The sequence below is a fragment of the Rhinopithecus bieti genome, unplaced genomic scaffold (assembly GCF_001698545.2).
Source record: "Rhinopithecus bieti isolate Rb0 unplaced genomic scaffold, ASM169854v2 scaffold_8783, whole genome shotgun sequence".
NCBI lineage: Eukaryota > Metazoa > Chordata > Mammalia > Primates > Cercopithecidae > Rhinopithecus > Rhinopithecus bieti.
In genome coordinates this window covers 1,251,376-1,268,912 of record NW_016806197.1, presented here as the reverse complement: position 1 = coordinate 1,268,912, position 17,537 = coordinate 1,251,376, and the positions used below count along the sequence as shown (strand labels likewise).

General features: G+C 41.0%; 1 long non-coding RNA gene across 3 annotated transcripts in view; it reads left to right on the top strand.

The window, feature by feature from the left end:
• The window catches only part of LOC108531547 (uncharacterized), a 50,223-nt gene extending 36,757 nt beyond the window's left edge, over nt 1-13,466 (top strand). For 2 of the 3 annotated variants that reach the window (XR_001886205.1, XR_001886204.1), the window contains exons 2-4: nt 8,228-8,331; nt 8,422-8,607; nt 13,193-13,466. This is a non-coding gene — a long non-coding RNA (uncharacterized LOC108531547). Of the gene's footprint in view, nt 1-8,184; nt 8,332-8,421; nt 8,608-13,192 lie in introns of all 3 variants that reach the window. The other variant, XR_001886203.1, reaches the window with a different exon arrangement.
• Nucleotides 13,467-17,537: the final 4,071 nt, after the last annotated feature.

Sequence of the window (17,537 nt, the reverse complement as noted above, 5' to 3'; positions counted from 1 at the left end):
TNNATCTCCTGACCTCGTGATCCGCCCGTCTCGGCCTCCCAAAGTGCTGGGATTACAGGCTTGAGCCACCGCGCCCGGCCGAATCTCATTTCTTTATTTTGCCACCTGTGTTGTGCATGAGAAATAGAAGCTGTAGAGGTGTCTATCGAAAATCATTGTGTGGTGTTTTGCGAGTGCAGAAGTGACACGATTTGCATTTTCTTTGAAAATCTCCTGACCAAGATATTGATTTTTAAAAAATCATGGGGCATAGACCCTGATGGACATCATCTTAGGATTCTGGAACTATACCATAAAACTAACCAAAGGGATCCAAAACTGATGACCTAAATTTCCTTTCAAGAATGAACAAATCTCTCTCATTTTTCCCCCCTAGGAACTCTACTCATCTGTAGTTAATCTAAGAATTAACATTTAGCAAATTACTGCCTCAGTGTCTTAAATGAGGTATGTGCCTGGTGGCTCTGTTGATTAGAACCTTGTGCTAATGAGGTCATAGGTTCAGTCCCCAAGAGGGCTGCTTCATTCATTGTGGTCCCCCTCCAAGCCCCAGTCAGGTCTCCAAATGGCCACTGGTCACAAATGGCCTTTTGGAAAGAATCAACAAAATTTTTCACCATTTATGGGAAAAACAACTCAAAGCAGATGACTTGAGTTAATTTGGAATATGACAACGATCCTATGGGGTAACAAAATGGTACCCCAGAGGCTGTAAGGACTTCTTGCAGACTGTGCCAAGTGCCACACTTCCTGGGGGTGGCTTCCTTGCTGGGAAAATTGATTGACGTGTGTGGGAGGTTCCAATCCTACCAGTTAAAGGGGAGTGCCAACTAATAACAGTAGGAGGCTGAATGCGTATTCAAAATGCAGACTCAGAGGGACACTTTAGTAGAATTTTGTTGCATTTTTGCTAGTCACTTACCTAAAATAAGAATCATTTTGGGCCTTCTGATTAACATCTGAAGTTATGCAACCCATGAGGCCATTTCTACCACTGCCAGGCCACTCCAACCGTTTGTCTCAAGTTGCCAGGAGACGCAGTAGCTGGGAGCACTCAGAGTGAGGGTGATTCTCGTTCTCATGTGTTCTTTCCATTTTGCACTCCCAACCCTCTCTCAGAAACCACTTTTTCAGGTCCAGTTCCAATGCCAAGTCTCAGTCAAGCATGACTGGATGCAGTGATATCCTCTGAGGCCATTTCTTGGATTTAGGGAAGAGTAATGCCTAATGAGCTCCACTGGCTTTCTCCCAGTTACCAAGAACCCCTTCTCCAGGGTAGACGCTAGTTCTTTTTGCAAAAATTTAAAAAATTTTAATTACTATACCCCTTTCATCTAGCAGAGTGCTTTGTGTATAGTAGGAGTTAAAAAATATTTGTCGAATGAATGAGTGGATTAAAGAACCAAATGTAGAACTGGTTCCATTTAAACGAGGATCATTTTTTAATGTTATAATTTTCTTGTTTTCTTTTTACAAAAGCATATGTGATAATTGAAAATAACTTAGAAAGTAGAGAAAAACAAAATTTAGAAGATAAAATCACCCATAACACCATCTCTTAGAGATAACGTTCCTTGCCATTTTAGAGTGCATGATATCGATATCCATATATATATCATATAGCTTGACAGTATGTATCATTGTATAATGTTTTTATTCATTATATCAAAATGCTTTGCATTATATTATATATTTTTCCACATTATCATTAAAACATGTTTTAGAGCATTTCATTGCATGACTGGACTTCAACTTAATCAGTTGCGTATTAAATTATACTTGTAGCAAAAATGTTCTATGTAGCTTTGTTTATTTCCTTGGGATAAATTTCTGTAAGAGGAATTGCCTGGCTCCATGGTTTTCTAATTTAATATGTGTTGGCAAGGTATTAATCAAAGAGGTGCCACCAATTTTCACTCCTATTTGCAAAAATCTAGTCTACCACCACTATCCTCCTTTGCCAAACAGTATTATCATTCTTTTAAATATTTGCTAATTTCATAGGCAAAAGTATACCAGTGTTCTTATATTTTGTATTTCTTTTACTAATAGTGAAACTGAGTTTTTAAAAAGTCTGGTCATTTTAATGTCTTCTTTGCAAATTGTTAGTTAATGTCCTTTAAGACCTATATATTTGGAGAGGCAATAGACTTACCCCTTTCTGTTTCATAGGGCTGTTGTAAGAATTTGTTGAAGCAATCTATTTGAATGTGTTTGAAATCTACAAAGCAATACACAAATGTATTGATCAAAAGCGTGACCTGGTAGAGGAAGAGTCAGGAAGAATGGTCTCTACTGACGAATGAGCTGAGTACTGGGTGAAGGCTTGGGTAAGATTTGTTGGAGGGAGAGGCACCTGTACAGAAAGGGAAAGGGGCCTTTTGTCAAGAGATTTGTGACTTTGGGAAGGTCTCTGGAAATAGACAAGGTCAGAAGCAATGCAGGGTCTGGCGGCTGGAAATGAGAGCCGGTTAGAAAGAGCAGGGAACAAGACAGGCCAGAGGAAATGCAGAAAATAAAAGAGACTGAGTGGGAGTAGGAGACATCTCAAATGTCCCAAAACCACCAACGGAGAAAAGAAAAAAAAGGCAGTGCGACTTCTCTGAAGACTCACCAGTAGGCCAGTGCAACCAAGGCAGCAGGCGTGTTCAAGAACAAACAGGGAAACAGTGCCACTGAAGACAGGTGTGGTCCCATGGCCACAGGACGTCCGCGCTTTCCAACGAGTCCCTGGAGGAATCACACCTGCAAAAGGCACGCAAAATAGATAATTAAATAAAGACAAAATATGGCACTAAAATTCCCCCAGCTTGTGTATGATCCCACTTATGTAAAATGATATATAAGGTATGTGTAGAGTATATAATATATATGCTATATATTAGATATGTATTTTATTATTTATTTATTTATTTATTTTTTGAGATGGAGTCTCACTCTGTCACCCAGTCTGGAGTGCAAGGGCATGATCTTGGCTCACTGCAACCTCTGCCTCCCAGATTCAAGCGATTTTCCTCTTCAGCCTCCCGAGTAGCTGGGATTACAGGCACATGTACCACCACGCCTGGCTAATTTTTATATTTTTAGTAGAGACAGGGCTTCACCACGTTGGCCAGGCTGGTCTCAAACTCCTGACCTCAGGTGATCCGCCCGCCTTGGCCTCCCAAAGTGCTGGGATTGCAGGCACGAGCCACCGTGCCTGGCTTATTCTTTATATATTATACATGGATATAGGCATATGCATGCATGCCCTTGGTATTCTTGAGATAGTGGTAATGCAGTGGGATAGGAAGAAATAATTATATTTGCTTTTATTCACCTTTTTAAGTATTGTTTTGCTTGTTACGGTAAGTACATATTACTTCTCTAGTTTGAAAATAAAGAAAAATTAAAGCAATGTAAACTATGCTGTGAGTGTTGCTTGCCGTCGTCCACTCTGCGGCACACAGCGTGGGGAATTCACGACGCAATGGGAGCTAAATTTCTGGCCGTCACTGGCGCCCAGGCTAACTCTGGCAGGGGAGTCCTAGGGACCATCTGACAGTCACACCTGTGCCTCTCAGGGCACCAGGCTTATCATCATCTTACACTTAGATAAGAGGACACTTAGGTAATAAGGGAGGCTGTACCTCCTTGGCAGGAAGGACCCTGACCAACAGGTGGGACATTTCTATGGGCTGGGAGCAAACACAGGTCTTCCTGCCAGATCAGGTGAGGTGGCCACCTTGCAGGGAGGAGTCACAGATCAATTGCAGGGGAAAGAATTTGAGCTTGGGACCAGGTGCGGTGGCTCACGCCTGTAATCCCAGCACTTTGGGAGGCTGAGGCAGATGGATCACCTGAGGTCAGGAGTTTGCTACAATACAAAATCTGAAAATACAAAGATCAGCTGGGCATGGCAGTTTGTGCCTGTAATCCCAGCTCCTTTGGAGGCTGAGGCAGGAGAATCATTTGAACCCAGGAGGCAGAGGTTGCAGTGAGCCAAGATTATGCCACTGCACTCCAACCTGGGTGACAGAGTGAGACTCTGTCTAAAAAAAAAAAAAAAATGAGCTTGGTGGAGGAGGGAAAAACCTTTCTTCTCCTTCAGTTCAAGGGCTGCCATTGCAGCAGGTGTAACAAAGCCCTGGCTGTGTGGGGTTTTGTGTTGCTTTATATTAGGTGAGCTGCTTTGAGGCAAAACCCTGTTTCCTGTGTCCTTCATGGGCCAGACACTGTGCTGGGGCTTGAAGTACAGAAACAAGGCTGAGGTGGCCTCTGCCCTTCTGAAGGTCACAGTTGAGCTGGGGAGATAGATGGTACAGGAGATCCCAGACCAACAGAGCGTCGCCACACGTGGCAATGACGGCTCCACAGGAAGCCCCCTAGGCACGAGGGTGAAGATCAGGGCTAGGACCGCTTTGGACCAGAGGTGCTCTCTGGCAGGTCTTTCTGAGCAGAGGATATTTCAGGCAAGTCAAGGATGAAGCAGAGGGTCTGACAGTGAATAGCGGGATGAAGGAGGCCCAGGAGGTGGGCCTGGCGCATGTCCTGTTCACCTGCAGAGCCATGAGCTGGGCTGCTGGGTAAGGGTCGGGTGTGAGAGGCTGGCTTCCCGTTCAGGAGTTTGACTTTCTCCCAAATGCAAAGGGTAAGTAGTGTGCTCAGAAATCCAATGATGGAGCGCCTCTGCCTCCACTCAGCGCCTAATACAAATGTGCTGAATGAGCAAAAAACAAATAACAGTAGATGGATGTTGCATGCTCAGAAACATTCCATTTTATTTTATTTTTAAACTTTGGTTTCGATTTCTATTATATAAAAAGTCACTTCCATTTAGATTTGTTTTCACTGCAAGACCAAGCTACAGTGGGGAGAACAGGGTCTGGTGTGTAGCCACGTGCCTGCAGCTAGAGGGACGCAGCTTGAGATGCCCTCCCACTGCCTGGACCTCATGAAGTGCTTTCACGAACCAATCTGTCCCCTTTGTCATCACCAGACGTGCTAGGCTGAGCAGGTATTCACATAGTCTCCACTTTGAAAATAAGGATGCAGAGCCTGGGAGAATGGAAAAGACTTGGCAAGGTCTCTGGAACACGTGCTTGTGTTCTGGTGAGCTTTCTGTGAGCCTGAGGCAAATGGTGGCCACATTCAGAATTTCTTGGGCTCCTAGCAGTGGCCTCAGAGGCCTTTGCTGGAGGAGTCTGTGGTGAGCGGGAAGGAGCTTAGGGGTGGCCCTGACAGACCATCCCCACTCCCCTTACCACTTCCACACAGTCAAGCCCTTGGTTGTTGTCTGCTCATCAGGTGGACGGGAGACTCCACCTCCCTAACCCCACTCTGTTCCCACTGGGTGTCCACATCCTAAAGTTCATTAGGACTCTGAAGTCCTGAGGTTGGGGAGGGACCAAAAAGATCAATGGAAGTTCTGGCTGTCTCCCCCATCCCTACACTTAAATGTTTGTGACTGTAATGATTCTGGATATGCTACCTGTCTACCGATGAGCATCTTGGTCCTCTGGCATTCTGAAGTCCTGGCCCAGTCTCCTCCTTGGACTTGTTTCCAAGGGAGTCTATTGTGATCACTAGGATCACCCCTTATCATGTGAGATTCATTTAGGTGTGTCAGCATTTGGGGACACGTGTGACATTCAGAATAGCTAGTGTAGATCTTCAACCACCTTCCATTCTATGTTTCCTGGCAGGAGTCCACTGGTAATTCTTTGAAGCAAAACAATACTTTTGCGACTTAATCATCAGCATTTGGCATACAGTATCTCTTGTCTGAGCTTGAATGGAAAGAACCCACAGTCTGTGACTTCCAGCCATTTAGATAAATGGCAGTTGCCATAAGACGTGAACTTGGCATTTGAAATCAGTAGACAACGAGGAGTTAGTGTAATGTAAAGAGACAAACATGGGATTTGGATATGGGGAGGGCTGGGTTCCACATGCTTTTCACTTGCTGTCATGGGACTTTGGAGTGGACAATTTTCATGATCTCACTAAAGCCCATTTTATCACCTTTTAAATGGGGATAATACCATCTACCTCATAATATATTTGTGAGGATTAAAAGAGAGGAATTAAAATACCTGGCACATAAGAAACACTCAAGAAATATTAGTTTCTCTGTCCCTTTACTCTTAATGATTTAATTAATCACTCCAAAAATAGAACATTCTTCAGAATAGACTCCTACCCATTTGTTGTTGATGGGACATCCAAAGGGATGTGCAGTTCTTTTGTCTGGTGTATAATAACTTGACTTTGCACTTTAAAAGGGGAAAAAGGAAACCTCTGGTACCTCAAACAATGACCCTTTTAAAGTCTGCGCTGGACACCATTCTCAAAGAATATTCTTATTAACATACATTCTTATAAATGGAGCTCTACTCATCAAATATGTATAAGTTAGTAGCCTGCAGAGTCAGAGCAGTGCTTGGCAAGCCTGAGGATGTTTCCCATGTGCACTGTGGGATGGCATAGGCAGGGGAGACCCTTTAATTTTGTGACATGGTTTGGGGGGGCTCCAATGTGAGGTACTCTTGGCATGGTTTCTTCCAGCTCGGGGTCTGTTCTGGGGCCTGTCAGGACTCCCACATATCCCATCCTTGCAGGCAACTCCCTTTGAAGTCCATGGGAACTCTTTGAATGGAAAACATACACAACGGGGTGTTGATGCCAGTAAGAATCAGGCCTGATGTATGCGAGGAATAAAGGTGCTTCTCGCCCCAAATATTAGCTCTTTAGCCCAGAAACTATGGTTTGATCATTAAATAAAAGAGCACTCCCCTCCTCTCACAATCCACCACCAAAGCTCCACCATCCATTTGCTCTGGAGATGATAAACCTGCTAATTGCTGGAGAGGTTTAATTAAGCAACAGATATAGACAGTGTAGGGCTGTGTTTTTACTTTAAACATATCAATAGAATAAACATTCTCAATTCCAGGGCAACTTGCTAAATGAAAAAAAAAAATAAACATTACTTTCTTTTGAAATATCACTCATTGGGTGTGATAATTTAGAAAAATATCCCTATTAGAGATAGTTAGGGACGTTTTTTCTTTTTCTTTTTTTCTTTTTTGGTTGAAAATGCAATCGCCGATGGAGCGCAAAGCTGCAATTTGTAGACAGGTTAAGTAAATTAAATCACTCACTGTCTTTTTCTTTTTTCCAATGGCTTTAAAAGTTAAAGGTAATTTGCAAAGAAAATGCTCAGTTTGAATTGGTTTGTAATATCTGTTAATGATCTTTAAAAAAATCCACTTATTCACAATTCTGTCCCTGGGGGAACTCCGATGTGCTATCAGAAAAAATTTCTAAAGTCTGAAATGTCATTAGCTGGTGATTTCTTTGAAGTAAAAAGCCCCGAAAAAAATAAATTATATAAGGTATACAAGTGCACAGGACAATCACTTTGATGAATAATATCTCTTTTTTTCATAATGTTTCATACCTAAAAATGCAACAATTGAAATTCAAGCTGGTAAATTATAGAGCCATCTTTTGAATTACCTCAATGTAGGCATGCCTTCTGTTTATTTCTCACATATATTGAGTTCTTCCATGTATTTATAGATTGTTGATATAAAAACAGTAGTGTTAGGAACAATTTTGATTATATTCATTGTGTTTACTTTTTGGAAACACAAGGTGTTGCCTAAATACAGGCATACAGGTGTTGCCATCGGGGATTAAAACAATAGCCTATTTCAGTATTCCATCCTGGATCCCAGAGCCAGGTGCCATGAATGGAGGTGCAAAGGCTACTCAGCCCGGGAGAGTTGTTCAATATTAGATAACAGAGCCATGAAATACTACACCAAAGGGAAAATTTTCTTCCTGACCCCAGCTGGTGATCAGTTTTTGCCTGGAAGCAGGGGAGTCTTTGTAATACAATACTTGTAATGTTGCTGGTTTGGCTGCTATAAATAGCTATTTTTTTTTTTTTTTTGGAGGATGGGAGGAGTTGGATTTTACTAAACTGTTGGCTACAGGTTAATTATACATTTCACACAAAAGCATTTCTTGTAGCCAGTCTAAATTTGTTACGTTTTAATCCCATTTTATATAAGGCTGGAAATATATGAGCCTCCAGCAGGCCCATTATTATTGTCATTATTTTATACATTGGACCTTCAGCTCTCCCTCTCTCTCTCTCTTTTTCTTTTTCCTCTCTATGCATTACTCACCTCTTAGCTAAATTGCAGAGGGTCCCAGTTTCATTCATTCTCCCTCACAGGGAAGGCATTCACTTCCTCTTCCTCCAGTGGCCTGAAAATCATATGCGTGGTTTTTCCTCTTTCCTGCTCTGTAGCTGACATCAGGGGAGCAAACTGAACACAGGTAAGAGCCAGCTTGGTTAGCAAATTAAAATTGATTGATTTTAATGAAGATATTCTATAATATTTTCTTATTCTCTTTATTTACTTAAAGGAAAATGGAAATCAATATTTGAAACTTTTAAATGGAAGCTTTATTGGGGTTCCACATATGGAAAACTGCAAATAGCAGAAGTGTGTGACTTGATAAATTAATCTGGAGTGACCACATCCTCTAACTGCCTCCCAGGACAAGAAGGAGAATGTGAACAATGCTCCTGAAGACCCCTTTCCCTCAAAGGTAACCATTGGCCTGACTTCTGACACCATGTATTTGTTTTGCTTTTTTTGAAGTTCATGTAAATGGAATCGTATGATAGGTATTCTTTTTTAAATTTCATCTTTATTGTGATAAGAACATTAAACATGGGTAGGTGTTCTTTTGTCTGTCTTCATTCTCTTAACGTTATTTTTGTGTCTGTGTTGTTGGGTGTACTAACAGTATGTTTTCCTTGTTATATTTTCTTCCCTTGTATCTTTATATAAGTAATATAGCACAATTTATCATTTTTTTGTTTTGAGATAGGGTCTCCCTCTGTCACCTAGGCTGGAGTACAGTAGCATGATCTTGGCTCACGGCAGCCCTGACCTCCTGGGCTCAAGTGATCCTCAGACCCAGAGTAGCTGGGACTACAGGCTCATGCCACTATGCCCTGCCCGGCTAATTTTCAGTTTTTTTTTTTTTTGTAGAGACAGGGTTTTGCCATGTTGCTCAGGTTGCTTTCAAACTCTTAGACTCAAGTGATCTGTCCATTTTGTCCTCCCAAAGTGCTAGGATTACAGGAGTGCACCACCATGCTCGGCAGTGTATCCATTTTACCCTTGATGAACATTTGAGTTGTTTTGAGTTTTGGGCTATTTTCAGAGAGTACAGCCGGAAACTTTCTTGTGCATGTCTTCAATGCTTGTGTATATGCGTTATGTTTAGTCTATACATAGACTAAAGGGGAAGTTACCAAATTGTAGAACATGACTATGCTCAACTTTAATAAATAATGCCAAACAGTTTTCCAAAGAGATTGTGTCAATTTCCACTCTTACCAGCAGTGGGTGATGCTCTACATCTGTGCTAGCACTTGGCATTCTCAGTCTTTTTGATTTTGGTCATTCTGGTGGTATGTATAGAGTCTCATTGTGGTTTTAATTCCATTTTCTTGGATTATTATTACATTGAGCATCTTTTTCATGTATAGTGGCTATTTGGATATTCTCTTTTGTAAATGGTCATATTAAGTCTATTTTTCTATTGGACTTTTCATCTTTTCTTATTGATTTGTAGGAGATATATATTCTGGATATAGCTTTTTGGTTATATATGTTAAAAATATGTACCACTCTGAGCTTGACTTTTCGTTCTCTTTGTGGTGTCTTTGGATGAATAGAAAATCTTAACTTTTTTCTTTTGTTTTGTTTTGCTTTTTGAGATAGGAGTCTTGCACTGTTGCTCAGGCTGGAGTGCAGTGGCTCGACCATGGCTCAATGCAGCCTCAATCCCCAGGGCTCAAGTGATTCTCTTACCTCAGCCTCCTGAGTAGCTAGGACTACAGGCATGTGCCACCATGCCTATCTAATTTTTGTTTTTTGTTGTTGTTGTTGTTGTTATAGATACGGGGTTTTGCCATGTTGCCCAGGCTGGTTTTGAGCTCCTGGACTCAAGTGATCCTCCTAACTCAGCCTCCCAAAGTGCTAGGATTACAAGTATGAACCACTGTGCCCAGCTGATTTTAATGTTAATGTTAATATAGTCTATTTTCCTTGATGGTTAATGTTTTCTGTGTCCTATTTAGGAGAGCTTTGCTTACTTCAAGGCCATGATAATATCTTTTCATATTATCTTTTGTAAGTTGTGTTGTTTCACCTTTCACAATTGGATCTACAATCCACATGGCATTGATTTTTTGTATATGGTGTGAGGTTGGGATCAAGTTTGGTTCTTTACTCCATGATATCTACTTACCCTTCATGATGAATGGGAAAGACTTCCTTTCTCCATTGCTATGCAGAGACACTTTTGTCATAAATTAAGCACCCACTTCTTTATAGAATGATCATTTTACTTTTTTCCTTTATTCTGTTAGCATGGTGAGTTATTCAATGGGTTTTTGAATGTTAAACCAATCTTGCATTTCTGGATTCAACTCAACTTGGGTGTGATGTGATACTTATCTTACGTATTGCTGCATGTACTTTGGTCATATTTTTAAAAATAATTTTATAGAAATGTTTATGAATGAAATTTACCTGTAACTTTATTTTATTGTAATGTCTTTGTCAAATGTGTTATCAAGGTTCCACTGGCTCATAAAACAAGTTGAGAAGTATATAGTCTTTTAGAAATTAAAACATAAATGAGTCTAATCTCATATAGTAATTAAACATATATGTAGTTTATCCTGAGAAGGACTCACTACAGTTTTTTGTCTTTCTATGTTTCTGTGTGTTTTAACTTAGACTTTTAGCAGGAAGCTGATTTTGTGTGAGTTTTGCACGGGAAAATAAATAGGAATTAGGCTATCTTCTAGGAGTTTCCATATGGCACTCAGCAGTATGTTCATGTGCCCAAGGCTGAAATGTGTTACTGCATCTCAATCCTCAAACCCATAATCAAGGCTCATCAGTTGAGAAACCTTTTTGGACATATGACAAGTGTTCAGATAAAATATCTGATCCCTGCCAAGAATTTTCTAAGCCAATTTAATCTCTGACTTTTGACCTTATCAGTCACTGCTCCACAGACTTTTTAATTTTTGTTTTTAAAATATCCTTTAGTAGCATGCATCTCATTCCTCATCCCAGATCTCCTTTTCTACTTAGTATTGTCCCAGTTCAAGGCCTTGTCACCTCTTGCCTGGGCAATGGCATCTATGGGATACTATTCTCCATTTCATCTTCTTCTCAGCCATGCAGGTGCTGACTCTGAAATAGAAAGCCAACCACATCAGTCCTTTGCTGAAAACTAGGTGATTTCTGTACTGCTCTGCAAGATGAAGTTCAGGTTTATCAATGTGGTACAGGTTCTTGCATGATCTGGTGTCTTAGTCCATTCAGGTTGCTTAACAGAATATCTTAGATTGGGTAATTTATAAACAATAGAAATATATTGCTGGTAGTTCTGGAGGCTGGGGAGTCCAAGATGCAGGCATCAGCAGATTTGGTGTCTGGTAGGACTTCATAGATGACACCTTGTTGCTGCATTCTTACGTGGTGGAAGGGGCAAGGAAGTCCCCTGGATCTTCTTTTATAAGGGCACCAGTCTTACTCATGATGGGGGAGCCCCCATGACTGAATCACTTCCCAAAGGCCCTACCTCTTAATACGATCCCATCAGGTATTCAGTTCCAACATGAGTTTTGGAAGGATACCAGCATTCAGACCATAGTACCTGGCTCTTGCTCACCTCGTCAGTCTGCTCTCTTGTCTCACTCTAGTCTTTGGCTTTACATTCCTGCAACTCTGTCTTCTGGTTCAACTTGTGTGTGCTCCCTGTGGTTCTCTGTGCCTGTGCCTTTTCCTGTGTTGACCTTTCTCCCTGGAATAGACTATCCATATCCTTCTGGATAATCCATTCTTTAACAGCCAGCTCAGGGTAGGTAACCTTGCCCTCCACCCAACTGGGCTCCTTGCCTCTCCTTTCTGCCCATGTGTCTGTCTGTCAGACTGGACTGTGAGCTCTTTGTAGGCAAAGTCTGGATTTTAGACACTTATGCACACCCATAATTTCCTGTTTGCTGGTAGATAACAGGTGCTCAATAAACAATGATAGATCCAAACAGAAGGAAGAATGGTGACTAATTGACTATTTTGAGTCTAATTTCATTTCTTTTTGGAAGGCTGAGATGGAATAAAATGGTCAAAATGCCATGACCAGAAGGGAGGCAGGAAGGCAAAGGCTTGGGAAGATCTGTAGATACAATCTCTTCCTGTATAACTGAGTTCAGTCTAGCTGATTAAAATCCTCTTATGGTGGAATCTGCTTTTTATAGAATGGATTAGCAACAAGGATTTGCTGTGAAGATAGATTTTTCCAGAGAAAAAAATTTGAACAATTTAAGAATTTAAATGAAAAAAAAAAAAGAAAAAATCCTGCCCAAGAAGCAAATTGACCAATATCCTCCCCCCATCTCTTATTAATAAAAGAGTTTACACAGACACTCTATGAAATCATGTGAGAGATTCACAAGGATCATTAAGTCTCGGCTAGTCATTCACTTTCACTTTGTAAAATTGGCTATACCCTCAAAATGGTATCACGTAGAAACGGACTTTCTGGGGCTCTTATCTATGAATGGGTTCTAGCTGCACAGTGATGCCATTCATTTTATTTGGCCCATTTATTGCAAGTACATTCTAAATTTGGCCTTAATTATTTTCCTTTCACAAAATATTTTGTGGGATCTTTTTGAACCCTGACTACTTCCTTCTTGCCCCTTAAAACAGAAGCCAGGAGCATTATTTTTGTTCTCTTCTAATTAAAATAATTGCTTGGCTCCTTTTAACTAGATTCATGCAGTTATTAGCCTAATACATGGATGGGTGCCACGGAGTGCTTGAGAAACAAAATGAAAAGTGATCATGTAGCTTCACATGAAAAAGATTCTGTGGTGCCAAGGAGCATTATTTCCTTTCAGCCGGTATTTTATAAGGGCTTTCGTAAACCTGGCCCCCATACCCTCACTAAAAGACTATTAAGTGAAAGAATAGTTCTATTTTCTTTATTAAGGTATACAACTAGCTCAGTACAATTTGAAGAGGGGCACTTGATATGCTGAGCATGGCATAAAGACCTTGGGTCTGGTTTTAATCTCTGCCCTGGCTTTGTCTTTCAGAATCACTGCAGTTGAAGAAAAAATGCTCCATGTCCCCTCTGCCGGTTGGTATTTATCAAAGGATGACGGAGGAAGAGAGACAAATTGCTGGATGTGTGTGTTAATCAAGAGTTGTCAGGACTCTGCCTCTAAAAGAAAGTGCTAAAATGATGCTTTTGACAAGACTTTTCTCAAAGTGGATGCAGTCTAAGGGTTGGAAAACAAGTCCCAATCAGGCTAGGTGTGACTTGTCGCCTGCTTTCGTAAATAAAGTTTTATTGGCTCACAGACACACCCATTTGTTTTGTATTATCTATGGCTGCTTTCGCTCCACAACATGGAGTAGTTGTGAAAGAGACCATATGGCTGACAAAGCCTAAGATATTTACTCTCTGGCTCTTGACAGGAAAAGTTTGCCAGTTCCTGATGTTCTCCATCCAGTTCATTACCAATACCTTCTCCATAATGAGAAATAAATTTGTAGGTATTTTTACGTAGTACCTATTTGAAGAAATGCTCAGGGCCTTTGGCTGTGAGTTAATTTTATGAGTATTCGGAGCAGGTATGTGGATGACAGGCAGCAAGAATGATTTAAGGTAAGAAGTCATGGTTAGAGATAAGATTCTGCCATTATTGTCTCAGGGGTAAATCACTGATTATGGCGATCTTTTTCTCTGCCTGCTCTCTGGAGAAGAAGGTGTACACATATCTGGGATTTCTAGCTTGGAGTGCACCTTTATTAACTACATCAAGGCATTATGGTCAACATTGTGGACTTCTGCATCCAGGACGAAAGATGAACATCCTTTCCCACCATTTGGTGGTTGGGAGGATCAAGTGAGAGAATGTGAATCCATGTGTTTTCTAAACTATATAGGTACTGTATTTGTGGTATAGATGCTATCTATAAAACTTTAGAATAAATTATCATCCCTATTTAGCATGTGAGGAAATGTGATTTAGGTAGCATGCCCAAGATCAAATAGTAAGCCAGTAGAACAGCTGGCAGTTACTTCTCCTGGCTTTAAGTCACTGCTCTTTCCAGTATACCGTAATGCTTCTTTACATCATGTGTCTTTCTATAGTTTTGGAAACGTTCAGTCTTTTAGTTCATTGGTTCACTCATTCATCTGCTATTTAACATCATTTAGGAGCCTTGTGTGAGCTAGAAAAAGAGCTGAAATTTTCCAGGGAGTGATGACTGTATAAAGATGAGTTGTAACTCTTCAGTTGTTTTGCTCTTAGACTCCTGTGGCTGGAATCCTCCAGAAGTCCATAGATTCTTCTTCTGGTTTTTTCTGTGCTGTCCAAGGAGTTGGCTTTTATTTGTGCCACAGAGAAAGAGGAAGTAGATGAACTTGGAGAGGGAGAGTAATCCTATTGTTCTACAAAATGTTGCCTGACACCTTGTTTTACATTGTATGCATGTGCATGTCTCTTGAGTGCACATACCATGAAAGGAGAGAGAAAGAGAGATACTGAAATGTTGATAGCAGATTGTTCCAGCAACTAAAAGATGAAAATGATCCAGGCTTGGGAGATATGAAAGCTAAGATTTGTACATAAAGTCAAAGTGAATCCGTATCAAAGAAATTTCAGATGTGAATTACCCAGCTAAGCAACATATATTAAACATGGGTGTGCCAGATATAGGCTTATTTTATCATACTGTTCAATACAGTTCTTTATTCAGATTATATTTATTCAATGATGTGTCTTGTAATTTTTGAGATGAGATGATACCTGGAGGAAGCAGCTTCGGCCAAAATATTGGATTTGCCTTGTCATAGTAAGAGAAGTATTTAAAGGTTTCTGATTTTGATATTTGCCCTTTTAGTAGGGGAAGTTTGCCAATATTGTCCTTATATTCAATATTACTAGATACTTGTTGTATGAGTTTGTTCTTACACTGCTATGAAGAGATACTGGAGACTTGGTAATTTATGTATAAAGAATAGAGGTTTAATTGACTCACAGTTCTGCGTGGCTGGGGAGACCTCAGGAAACTCACAATCATGGTGGAAGATGAAGCAGGTATGTCCTTCTTCACATGGTGGCAGGAGAGACAAGTGCTGAGCAAAGGGGGAAAAGCCCCTTAAAAACCATCAGATCTCATGAGAACTCACTCACTATCATGAGAACAGCATGAGGGAACTGCACCCATGATTCAGTTCCCTCCCACCATGTGTTCCTCCCATGATACATGGGGATTATGGGAACTACAATGGGCTATGGTGGGGACATAGCTAAACTGTATCACTTGTTCTTATCAGATTTATTGGTGAACCTAAAAGTCATATGATTCTCTAAAACAAAGGTGCCAATGAAGTTGCCTAATGAAAAAAACAACCTTCCAGAATCTTCCATTATACAGTTGTCACCTACAAAGACCTCTGAGCGGTCCTGTAGAAAGTTCTGTCTTACTCTCCTTGTTTCCCCCCACAAAAGGCAGTCTCAGCTTTGCTGACTGAATATGGAGCTGATAGTATCAATTCTGTGATTCATCCATAAAGTATGCTACCTCTCAGATATTCCTAGGACCCAGGACACTGATGTTTTAAGAAATATAATTTGTTTCATCATACAGAAGGCATATGCATAGCAGGACTTAGTGCTGCTACAGATAAGACATTTTGTCTGTAAGAAAGTTGTCAGCATTAATTTATTTAACTTTCTTCTAACAGAGTGAATTTTGTTCCATTTGCTGTGGTGTACACTTCTTTCTAATTCTATTCACTTAGCAGGTATTCTACTGAAAAAATTGTCACCACGTTGGCAATGTTTTGTAGAGGGGAAATAGATTTTTCAACAAAGTGTAAAATTCCACTGCAATGGAATGTGTGTGAGTCTGTTAATGATTGAGCAATACTGTGGAAGAAAGTTAAACCTCTTTGAAAACTGTACTGTGTTACTACTGTTACTATTACTATGACTATCATTACTGTGTGCACTGTTCTTAATGGCTTAAGTTTATTACACTGAGTTTCCCAGAAAGTAGAGCTTGAGGAAAATCTCATGTGCTGCCTCTTTCGTGGAGAGTTCCATCCCAGAGTAGTAGGAGTTCGGAAGAAAGGGCAGTGTGGCTGAAATGCAAGGAGCAAATACAAGGGTGTGTTACTGATGTATTTGATGACATGTAGCTGTCATCAAATGACATGTAGCTGACTGCTCCATCACCTGGGGCTGTGGTAAGCTAAACATTGGCCCCCAAAGAAATATCCACATCCTAATCCCTGGATCCTGTGAATGTTACCTTATATGGCAAAGACTTTGCAGATGCCATTTAGGATCTCGAGATGCAAGATTACCCTGGGTTTTCTGGGTGATTGGTACAGTCCAACACAAATGTCCTTGCAAGAAGGACGCAAAGGCAGGTTTGATACACAGAAGAGGAGAGGGCAGTGTGATCAAGGAGACAGAGATCTGAGTGATGTGGTCATAAGCCAAGCCACAGCCACCAGAGGCCAGAGTAGGCAAGGAAGGAATTCTCCCCTAGGGCCTCTGGAGGGAGCACACCCCCCGCCAATGCCTTGCTGTGAGCCCAGTGATACTAATTTCACACTTCTAGCCTCCAGAACTATAAGATAATACATTTATATTGTTTTTAACCACCAAGTTAGTGGTAATTTGTTACAGCAGCCACAGGAAACTAATACAGGGACCATCCTCCCAGAGCATAAGTGACTAAGTCTTAGGACAGACTGATTGGGTAGAGGGAGAGTGACGAAGGGAAAATAATTTGTTTGCCAGCTTCAGCCTCTGATTGATTGGTAAGTGGCTTTTGCCATGGGTTATTAATCCTCCTTTATTTCCTCCTCTTACCTCTGGATTGAGCATGGTTGTGCACTGAGTTTTGCTGGGATATCTCATGCTTCAGGGGCAAGAGAGAAGCCCCAGGGTGGGAGGAGAGAAGCCAGGCAAGGTACCCAAGGAGAGGCTCTGAGGGATCATGTGCTCTACAGTCTATTGCAAGGCAGCTGCGGTGAACAATTGGTCAATGGCCCTGGGCAGTATGGCAGAGTTGGCACCTGAGAGATAGCTGGCATGGCAGGGGGGTCTGAGACAATGGTCTTCTTAGTTGGCACCACAACTCCACAAGGCAGTGGGATATGATGTCTTCTTCAACAGGCTTTCATCCTAAAGTCTTGAATCCTGCTAGCTTGTGGATCCTGTTGCCCCTCAGGGCTGCACTTCCGACTCCCACTGGAGTAAAAACCTGTCTTCTTGTAGCTCTATGATTGGCTCTCGTTTTCCTTCTTTCTTTCTTTCTTTCTTTCTTTCTTTCTTTCTTTCTTTCTTTCTTTCTTTCTTTCTCTCTTTCTTTTTTTTTTTTTTGAGACAGAGTCTTGCTGTTGCCCAGGCTGGA